The sequence below is a fragment of the Balearica regulorum genome, chromosome 2 (assembly GCF_011004875.1).
Source record: "Balearica regulorum gibbericeps isolate bBalReg1 chromosome 2, bBalReg1.pri, whole genome shotgun sequence".
Taxonomy (NCBI): domain Eukaryota; kingdom Metazoa; phylum Chordata; class Aves; order Gruiformes; family Gruidae; genus Balearica; species Balearica regulorum.
Window position 1 is genome coordinate 53,003,492 of NC_046185.1, and position 10,999 is coordinate 53,014,490.

Consider the following 10,999-nt stretch of genomic DNA (forward strand, 5'->3'; position numbering starts at 1 on the left):
CTGTACTCTCTAATTGGAAAACGTAAAAAGTCTTTGATTCAACTACTAAATTAACCTAGCTGTTTGAGCTAACAGATCCAATTTCATTGCCTGTAAAGGAAGGCAACATTTCTTTGTCTTCATTTTATACTCTAATGAAGTCTACTTCAATAGAGTTGCCTCCACTTATCCCAGAGGACAACTTGGTCTTTTTGTGTAAGGCTAATCCAGCTCTCCCTGAAGTCAAAGGGAATTTTGCACTTGACTTCAGTGTGAAAAAGGATCAGGTCCTAGAACAGTAACGCTAAGATATCTGTGAATAAAAATAAGTTCAGATTTTCCACTTCCTAATTAGCTAAAACAAAAAATTAAAAAAATACAATATAAGATGAAACAATTAAGAAAAAAGAAAAAAGTCTAATTTCCATTTCAGTTTAAAGCAAGTGAAAAGTTGTTTTACATGGCAACGTTTAAAAAGAGAATATAATCCCATTCAAATATTCTGAGTGTAAGATTGTACTATCTACTGCACCTGCCTCATCTTTTCAATTTCAGAGGAACTGAGGGGGAAAACAAAACAATCCCTCACGTCTAGGAAATACTTTAAGAGAAGCAACAGTTTAATGGCATGCTTTCCAAGCTGTAGAAATCACACAGCAGTAACACTTACAAACTTTTCAATTCTCCATCAGTGCTGTCAGGGTTTCCTCAAAGACATCTTACACCGTGATCAGTCCACCAGCTCAAAAGTTTTGGCAGGTTACTCTGTCAGCCTGAATATAATTTGATTCTGTCACCTAAATTACCTGGCCATACTATACTACACATAATGCAGTAAACAATGTTTACTTGTAAGTATTTGTATAACAGCAAAATAAAATAGAACAGACCTGCACAGCCAAATTAAGTCATATGCTGACTGACCACATGCCATGTTATAATCAAAAGTCACCCTTCTCATTGCAGAGAAGAGATTTTTGTTCCCATTTTCAAAGAAAACAACAACTTACAAGTATGAGATCTATTCATTCTAACACCTCAGAGGTTTTGGTGAGCAAAATTAAGTAACAAATTAAAGCTAACATTCCCTTTTGTAAATAAATCCATCAGATTTAAAAGAAAATGTGTTTTGCATTTTGAATTATTGCCTTCTATATCCTTATCTAAAAAGCACCGTATTATTAACTTGTACCTTAAAATGTAACACTGGTTATTTATATGAATTTGAATCAGAATTTCCATTCAAATGCCACTGAACACAAATTAGGAAGAAAAAAAAAAGTCTTGCATATAAATTGGACTTTCATTGCTTAAATAATTATATATACAGCTTAAAAGAATAATGTAATAATAAAGTGTCTTAATAAAATACACACGCAGAAAATCCATGCCCCTGGCAAAAAGCTAACAAGATTAGCGTAAACCTAGTATGCAGTTAGAGTCCATGTATTTTACTGACCAGTAAGACTCAACCTCTTTGGGAAAAGAGCAAAGAAGCACAAGCGTAAAATTAAGTTAAAATAATCATTTAAAATAACCATATCAAGATGTCATGCTTGTTAATGTAAGTCACTTTGTATTAACTTAGATATGGTTACCATTAACTTAGTTATGGTCACCATGTATGCACCAAATTTAAACAGTATTCTGAAGGTATGTCAGACCTAAGCTAAAAGGGGGAAGAGGTAATCAGAGCCTCAGATTTAAAAACCAATGCAGATTAGTTCCAGAATATTTAAATACACCTACTTTGTATGAACAAGTCAAACGTTTCCAGGGAAATAATTTTTCATCTACGAACTATCACTTGTCTCATTTTACGTACATCAGGAGAGCCTGAATCAATCAATTCTACAGGTTTCTACAGCATACAAGCTAAGAAATATTTCCTAAAATGAAAAGGAAGATTGATATCTTTAGCAAATTACATAATATATAATTATTCAGCAAGCTATTTTGAAAGCTTATCACTTTAAATAACCTCAACCACTATGATTTATGAATTGTGTTTTTAAGTGTATAACTGTACTTAAAATACAGTACAGAACTGTACTTGAAAGTAAAAAAAGTATCCATATTACTATCGCATCTTAGCCTCTGAAGCCATATACAAGTCAGCATTTAATTTTGTGTTTTCTGAAGTTAAGAATTTTGTACTCGCATACTGCTCACTCATTTGAAAACCACAGAACTAAAAAAAAAACCAAAAAACAAAAAACCCCAGCAAAAAAAAAAACCCAAAAAACAACCCCAAACCAAAAAAACCAAACACCCCAAACAAAAAAAACCACCCACATAACCCTTTTTTTTACCGCCTACAGAATATTAATACAACACTTTTCAGGCTTGAAAAAGTGTGGCTGCTGAAAAAGGGAATTTTACTCAGGAAAATTTCCCCGACTGACTAGTAGTAACACCTCAGGAATTATCCCGGTTTTCCCTTCTCTTTCCTTCAAGGATAATTGTTGTCATAACGAATAGCATTTTGCTCTATGCTGAAGTGTTCCTGAATAGAGTATTTAACTTTACTATGAAAACGGAATTAAACATGGGTGACCACAGTGAGATTAGTATACTCTTTTTGTCACTCCAACACATGTTTTCCAGTTAGGTACGGATGAGCTAATCTGGCCAATGCTATTATAACCTTTAATAATCCTTTAAACAAATATTTAACATTGTATCGGTTAAACAAAGCCCTCCCTCTCTTCGCTTTCAGGACTTTGTCATTCTATTAATGCATCTTCTACCTAGAATTTATGGCAGGGTGGGGATGGGGGAAATCCAAAAAACAAAACCGAAGAACGTACTTTGGCAAAAATCCCAAATATCACATGCCTCGGAAACCAGAGAGCACGCTTACATTTTAAGATACTACTGCTGGAAGAAAACCTGAATACTTTTTATTTAAAACAGGCAGAATCAGAACTGCCATCTGTTGCTGAAAGAACCCATTCTGAATTTTTCCCTTTAACTAAATTTCCAAAAACTTTTACTGGAGACATTAAGAATTGCTCCTGAATTGCGGTGGGAAGGGGGATTTTAAAAAAAAAGAGATTCATCTAGATGGACTTCTGGTCTGATTCACGACAGCTGTTCTTCAGTAGGCTTTACTTAATAAACATGTGCATCAAAGAGGAGAAGCACTGTTAAGATTTAGGATAAAAAACAAACAAACAAGAAAGCCACAAGTCTCCCATCTCCATGCAGTACGGGACAGCCTTCTCACACGAATGATATGCAACTCACCTGGGCTAGTCATCAAAGTAGAGAATGGTCTTTGCCCTACAGATCTTATCTAAGCTTTGCATAAATTTGCATTAGGAAAAAGAAAAAAATCCATATTTTCAAGTTCACTTGTCACTGAAGCGTTGCAAGATTCTCTACTAAGAGAAGCTACCTAAAAGTGCCTAAAATGCACTATTACATACGTTTGCAGCTTCATCACAGCACCGATATAAGTTCATATCTTGAAGGAAACGTGGAATACTGGAATAGGAGCTAGTCACAAATACTAAATACTATGTATCAACAAAAACACCAGAAGTAGTAAAATATTCTACTAGTACATTCTGTTTTCAGCTCAGGAAGTTATGGGAAAGGGGGCACAAAACACTCGCTTTTATCGCCATAAGCTTTCCTCCCATTTCATCTCACCCTTGCTTAGTCCTCACTTGAATATAAATGCCACATCTTTACAGATTTTTAAAATGTGCAGTTTGCTATTAGGTTTGGTGCAGATTTTTGATTTTTAAGATGTTTGGAGACCACTGTTTTACATAAATTTCAGACCTACGTGTCACACTTAATTCTCCATTTCTCACAGACTAACCTTGTTAAACTTTTAACTGAAACACTACAAATTGTGCCTGTTAATGTGCTTCTGAAGACTTTGGATTGGAAATCAGTAAGGTAAGGTTTTAATCTCAAACAGCAGACATTCAGAAAAGCAGCATTAGAATCAAGGCAAAGAGAACTGAAAAAATAACTTGGAAGATGTACTACTAAACTTACTGAATTATTTTAAACATCTTACAATGAAATACAGAACTTTTGTATTTATTTTCAATTTTCTTTCCTCAATCACAGCTCTTTGTTAGCATCTTCTTTCCCACAGTTTGGCAAATGAATGCTAGTTTCAGATAAATCTATATTTTGAAAATGAGAATATTTTCTAAACATTAATTCTATATTCATTTTTCAGTGGAGCATGCTTGGTCCAACACCTTAACAGTGTTGCTCATCTCTGAGGCACATGTTCATTAAGCTAAGCGTATCGAAAGGCCAGTAGTTGTGAATCAGACAAGAAGCCCATCTAGCCTAAATACCTCTGAGTCAGACCAGAGGTTCCCCACCGTCTCAGATGCTGGGCAATACTGGATGCTCAGGAAAGGAGCCTAAGAACCAGGAAAGCCTGTGGTCATGCTATCCTTGGCACAGTCTTTTAGCTTCTGGACTTTGGGGTACTGTTGCTGGCAAAACAGAGTATTTACTTTGAACAAGCTAAGCTGGTAAAATCCAAACAAACAGGAAGAGTGTGGAAAGGAAGAGCAAGGTATACAGAAGGACTTTGGAGGCGTTTTCTTGAATCTTCTGTGGTTACAAGTGTAAGTCGTGATTTGAGTTTCCAATAAAATGTTCTTGAAAAGCAAGAAGATACACATAACAACTCAGACTTGTTTTTCCTTTGTCGCATTTTAAGCATAAGTATTAATTTTGTTATCTAGCCATACTTAAAATAACTTATTAAAACAGCATTGTTCACTATTAATTTGTTTTAAGTCTTCTTTTCCTGGCTGACTGCCAAAACAGTTATAATGCTATACAATTGCAATGCACAAGAGATTCATAGTACCCTCTAATTAGTCTTCAAATACCTCACACAAGTGCCTTTTCTTAGTATCATGAGGGCAGTAAGTACAGTTGAAAATTTCAAAACCTTTAGCCCAGATACTGCATTCTTCTTCCTGAAGCTGAACTTCACATGCACCATCAAAAAGTTTGCCTGAACTACAGGCAAACGTTTAGAACAGGACTGAACATGAACACCGACCTCCTCCACTCTGACCCTTCCTTTGCTACGGGGCCATCAGTCCTGGTAAGCATACCCGAGACCTGACTGCATTTATGCTCTGTCATTCGCACCATGAATAAAACACTATTATTGTCTCAGTTTTGCAAGACTAAAAGGTGCTTTGGGCATGTGCAAACAAAGGAAATTAACCCTACTGAACCCAAGTCTTCTGATATGAAGACTGATTTTAAATGTCTGATTTATGCCACAAAATGCTCCTGAAAGTTTCCCCAAAACACAGTTAAAGGCCCTGATCTCAAAGATTTACTTACAAGGGTGTGTTTACTCAACTTCCCTGTCAACAAAAGTAAATCAAGTTACTCACTTTTGTAAACCTAGTCAAGCTACCTAAATCCTAAAATCTGAACTGAAGGGGTGGCTCAACACTTCCGAAGAATCATTTCTTTTCCACAAACTTCTCTTGAGTTCTGGTGTGAAGAAAGCCACAGAAATATGTATCTTAATCCACAGAAGTTTTTCATCCCCCTGAAGTACCAGTTTGAAAGACAAATTATTCGAAGTTCAGTAGCACCACCAGAATTCAAAATTTACATAAACATCTAAGATACAGATGTTGTCAATATAGATACTTATTAGAGTCTCATATAACACTATTACAATAGCATTTGCCTTCCAAAAATACAAAGATAAAATACAGCCAAGTTAGAAAAAAAAGTTACCTAATTTCCTATGCAACATCTTAGAATACTCAAGAAGCTGAAATACAGATGATGCCAGTCTGAGGTTTTGGTGGTCATTACTTCCTCGGCACTCTCCAACCATACCCTGTAACATTACCTAAACACTACAGTCAAGAAAAATCGAAACAAAACCCCAGTCTAAGCCACAACAGTTGATGCAACCTTGGATCCGCTTACGGATGATCCCTGTGGCAGTATCCCACTAGGCTGTGGAGCTCGTATACGAGCCAGGTCTAGCAGTCCTCACAGGAGACCCTCAGCTTGTGAGCTCATTTCAGCTGAGTGCAACTTTGATCCACTGACTTTTGGGATATGGCATGAAACCCAGTACTCTAGGCAGGTGCCTACCCAAAGCGACAACAGAAGCAGTATCTCCCATCCTACTTCCAGTTATCCTTTACATTTTTAAAGGCTATGTGTTTAAATCTAAAGGGAATAAAACTCATGCATAAGTAATAATGTTTACTTACTTAATTTCTAGCATTAATGTTACTATGATCTTGATCTCTGATCCTGCAATCAAGCCATGCATGCTAACTTTACCTAAGGGTGCAGTCCCACTCGTTTCAGTAACTTGCTTCAGTGCCGGTTTCTGCTTTGATGCATTGGCACCATTAAGGATAAACCCCCATAGGTGGAAAAGGCAGTAAGAATGACCTCTTAAAACCTAAAATTAAACTTGTCCTACAGTTAGTTGACAGCATTTTTTCAGTATGACTATCCCTACTAAATTCAGCATACACATGGGAATTTGTCCAGGTTTGCCTTCAAAACCTGGCAATTGATAACACAATCTGGCACCCTACAGCTCTAAGTCACTGGTTTGAATGCAGCTGGGGACTGTAGTGATTGAAAGAAGTTACCATATGGCAACCGTAAAGCAGTTGGTATTAAATAAAAATTAAAAAATTAGCGGCTGCCACATCATAAAATACATCACTATAAAACAGCATCCTACTGGCATTCTCAAGAAGAAAAATGAAATAAATACCAAGAACGAGGTATCTACTTGTATTTGGAGGTGGTTCCTCCAGGAAAAAGCTAAACCATTCTGTTTCAGTAGTTTGAGAAACTACATTTCTCCCTCACTAATCAATCTGTTCCATCAACTAGCAGAGGACTTCCAGTACTAGAAGCCCAAAACCTTTCACGAGGGCTTCACAGAAACCACAGACTGTATATGTATGCACGGAAGGTGTCCTATCTGAAAAAGGCTGCTTGACGTGACGCGGCAGAATAAAGACGTGTTCCTGAAGTAGTCTTTGTGTTCACATTGACACCAATTTTTAAATTAACATCAAGGTAGCTTACTCAAACTGTGATCACAGTACGAGGCAAACCAGTTGGATCCAAGTAGGGAATACAGATGAAAGGACGTATTTCTTTTAACTAACGGTTTGAATACAAGGAATTACCTATTGAAAATATACAGCTTTTGTCCGCAGACAGCACATATGGAAAAGTAAAACCATGCAGCTACTTTGTTCATAAAGTAGACTTTGACCACATAAAATGACATGTGCCACACCGCAGACTTTCACATCACTGTCACATGACAGCTATCGTTTATTGGAGTGAACAGAGTGCCAAATTAATTCTTCAGGAGCTGCAGGAAGTATGCGAAGCTCGAAATAAAGAATATTCCTCTAGTGCAGAAGTGTAGTTCTCTGTTCTGCTACATGAATATTGATAGAAAACCTAAACTGTGAACTGCAGTTTTTCAATAATTCTGGTACACAGCACACCAAAGATTTATTAAGTATTTTACTAGTGATTTCAAACAACGTAGCAATTTAAATATACTTTCGATTTCCTTCATTTGTGTTATAGCCAAAGAACTGTTGTTAGGCAATAAATATTGCTCTGAAAATCTCTCTTTATCACATGAAATAAAAATTAAAGCTACCTTGGGCTCACTACTCTCATTCCAAATGAAGTTCTTCAGCTTTCAAGAACTTTTGGTACTGGGGTCCAGATATTAAAAAGTTATTGAAAACTGGACCAGTAGCTCTGCGAACAGCAAAACCAGGGAGGGCCCATTTCCTGCGTCAATTTCCAGCCTGAGATAAGCATTGATGTGAACTCTCCAGCATGTGGGTTAAGAGCCCTCTTCTACCTGGCTTCCTTACTTTCACAAATTTTGTAGAAATTGCTCATGCGGGAGACCTCTCCTGCCAAATTTGTTTGAAATCAGCCAGAGAGTTATTAGAGGGACTGACGGCACACAGAAACTGCAGTTGCATTTGAGCTGCACCTCCTGAGGAAAAAAAGCTAATGAAATCCCTGAAATAATTACTGGCAATCGCTGCTACCAACTATGGTCACCCTTTCACATGCCTGGTATCGTTGGATCTCTTTCTTTGAAACTCAGCACAGCACCAGTGCTGTTCCCATCACAGATGCTACCTCGTCCTGAACTTAATCCCAATATCCGAGCTGTGCAAAACGCACCCATAGTCTCTGCTCTATGCCCATGTTCAGCAGGGACCTCCTATAGCTAAATTTACAGACATGCCTCAGAAACATGAGTGGAAGTGCAAGGTTTTGTTGTTTGGAAAAGAACAGTTCTTACATCTATGAAGCCTGCAGAAATGTATAGTTATGGTAAAACTGTACTACCTACCAACAGAGATACTACAAGTGTAACTGACAAGGCAATTTTATTAGAAATCCCTCTTCAAGGGCTTACTTTCCAGAAATGGAAGAAAAAGACTCTGAGGTCAAACTTTCATAGCTTGCTTCCCTGACCTAAAGGTCAATTTTGCTTGCAAAATTTGCCTGAAATTTCATTTGGCTGTCTATGAATTATTAGGAGAAAGACCATACACCTTCCCTGGCAACACGCTCCAAGCTTTAAACTGGTTTGGATCATCCTGCCAGTTTAAGTAAATCCAAGTATATATTTTTTAATTAATGACCAGCCTCTGCTTAGGGTTAAATCCAGCAGGTATGCCTGAATACACCTCCTTAACAACCATGATGGTTCAGAAATACGCATAACCTAGTCTTCCCAGTGCAAAGTGACCCATACCCACACGCATACCTGACATCTGGAACATACCATTCCGAAATGCAATAAACCCATGTATTTGTAACACTGTGTAATGGAGAAGACGTGCTAGCCCTTGGTCTGGGGGATGCACACACAACTTTACACACAGCAAGCCTGTGGGTTCATGCTGCACAGAAAGTTACATGTAGCCTTCGCAGAAATGGGGGCCTCCGTGTGTTAAATACAATAATTTTTTTTTTTTAACCGTAAGGAAGATGAGGAGGCTTGATAAAGTGTTATAATTGAACATTTAAGATAATGACTCAGAAATTTAAAGCAGTCGTGTTCCTGCTCCATGCAGGGATACAAATCAGAACATTGAGGGAAAAAAAAAATTTAAAAAGAAGAAAATAATTCCACGCAGGCCAAGCTGCAGGCAACTCGCAAATCAATTTCCCGAATTTCACCCCTTCTACACGCTCCGGCCCCGGCCGGCTCTGCCGAGCGGTGCCGACACCGGGCTGCCTGCGCCCGAGTCACGCCGAGCACCAACCCGGGCGGTGAACGCCACCATCGGGGAGGGAGCAACCGCCCGGCAGCGCCCCGGGATCGCGGCAGCCAGGCGGGAACGGGCCGTGGAGGGAGCCCGGCGGCGGGGGGGGGGGGGGGGGCGGCCTCCCCTCACAAACTTACTTCCCTTCTTCCGCCCGCCCCCCACAGCCAGCCCAGCCCCGGGCGGCGCGCAACGCCGCCGCTCCCGCCGCCCGACCCCTCGGCCCCGCGGGCGGGGGCTTGGGCCCGGAAGAAAGTTGCCGAGAAACTTTCTGTAGGGGAAGGGGCCGGGGGTGAGGGACCCCCCCCCTCCTTCCAGGGCGCGGCGACGGGGCCGCCCGGCGGGGAGAGGCCGGGGACGGGCGGCCAGGGCCTAGCGCCTCGGCGGGCGCCGCCGCCATCGCGGCCGCCTCTCCCGCGGGGCGGGGGAGCGGGGACGCGGCCGGGTCCTCACCTGCCTCTCCTCGGCGTGGCGGGTGGGAGAAGGAGGGGGGGAGGGAAGGAAGCGGGGCCCCCCCCGCTCCTCCCGGAGCCGCGGCGACCCGGGGAGGGAAGGGGGGGAGGAGGGGAAGGGAGGAGGGAGAGGAGCAGGAGGAGGGAGCCGGGCGCTCCGGTGCGTGCGGGGAGCCGGAGCCTCGCTGCGGGAGGAGGAGATTCCCCGCCCCTACGGCCGGGCTCTCCGGCGGGCACCGCGGCCCCTCCTCCGCGGCTCTCTTCCCCCCGCCCCATGCGCCGCGGGCCAGGCTCGTCGCGTCTCCCGGCCGGGGCAGCGACTCCGCGCCCGAGTCAGAGGCCGTGGGGAGGAGCCAGGCGGCCCCCGCGGAGCCGGACTGGCGGCGGCGGCTCCCTTTTCCACGGCGGTGAGCATGGAGGCAACATGGTGGAGGCGAGCGGAGCAGCCGCTCCCCCGGCGGCCCCGCGGTGCGGGGGCGGCGGGGAGGGAGCCGGGGCTTGCCGTGCCTTGCCCTGCGCTGCCTCGCGGCTTCGGGGGCGAGGCGTGGGCCGAGGCTCGGCCGAAGGCATCCGCCTATTCCCGTCCTTGTCTCCCCGGGATGGAGCCGGGGTTGGGTCGCGGGACCCTTGTCGGGGTAAATGCGGGGGCACGGCCGATGGGGCAGGTGCCGGGTGCCGCCCGAGCCGCTTCCCCCGCGTCCCGCCGTGTCGGGCATGTGCCCTCGGTAAGCCTCTCTTAGACAGAAAAGCTGAACCTCAAAGATTTCGGCAGCGGAACCCTTCGGCGTCTTGTGGGGAAGGCGAACAAAAATAACTTAATTTAAAACTCCTCAACCAGGCATCTACAGGTGGGCCACGACTTAGGCTTGGTAAATTTAATTTCTTTGGGTCAAACAGATGCAAAACGATCCTTCAGAAGTGTGGGGACCGCAGGGGACAGCGGCGCTTGCGGTTCGGGAGAGCCCGGTGCTGCACCGCTGAGCAAACCTGCCGCCCAAACCCCGAGCAAACAAAGAACCAGCCTGTAAATAACGCGCCACTAACTCCGTGGTATTTGATGGTACGGGTTTCCCACTCAGCGCAATTTCAGAAGTTAGCGTTTGGCATTTAAGAAATAAAAAAATCGGATTTGCACCAAGGTGGGCTTCACGGAGAAAAGCAGTTCAAATGTATCCAGCCTTCAGAATTGCAGACTGCAGGAAGAAGCAAAAGAAAAATAACCCTAAAGAGCCAAAGTTATTCAAGTTT

At 42.5% G+C, this 10,999-nt stretch overlaps 1 protein-coding gene across 1 annotated transcript in view; it reads right to left on the minus strand.

The window, feature by feature from the left end:
• YES1 (YES proto-oncogene 1, Src family tyrosine kinase) overlaps positions 1 to 10,172 on the minus strand; it is a 55,081-nt gene extending 44,909 nt beyond the window's left edge. The window contains exon 1 of the mRNA XM_075744266.1: positions 9,753 to 10,172. The gene's annotated coding sequence lies outside the window, so the exon portion shown is untranslated. The remainder of the gene's footprint in view (positions 1 to 9,752) is intronic.
• Positions 10,173 to 10,999: the final 827 nt, after the last annotated feature.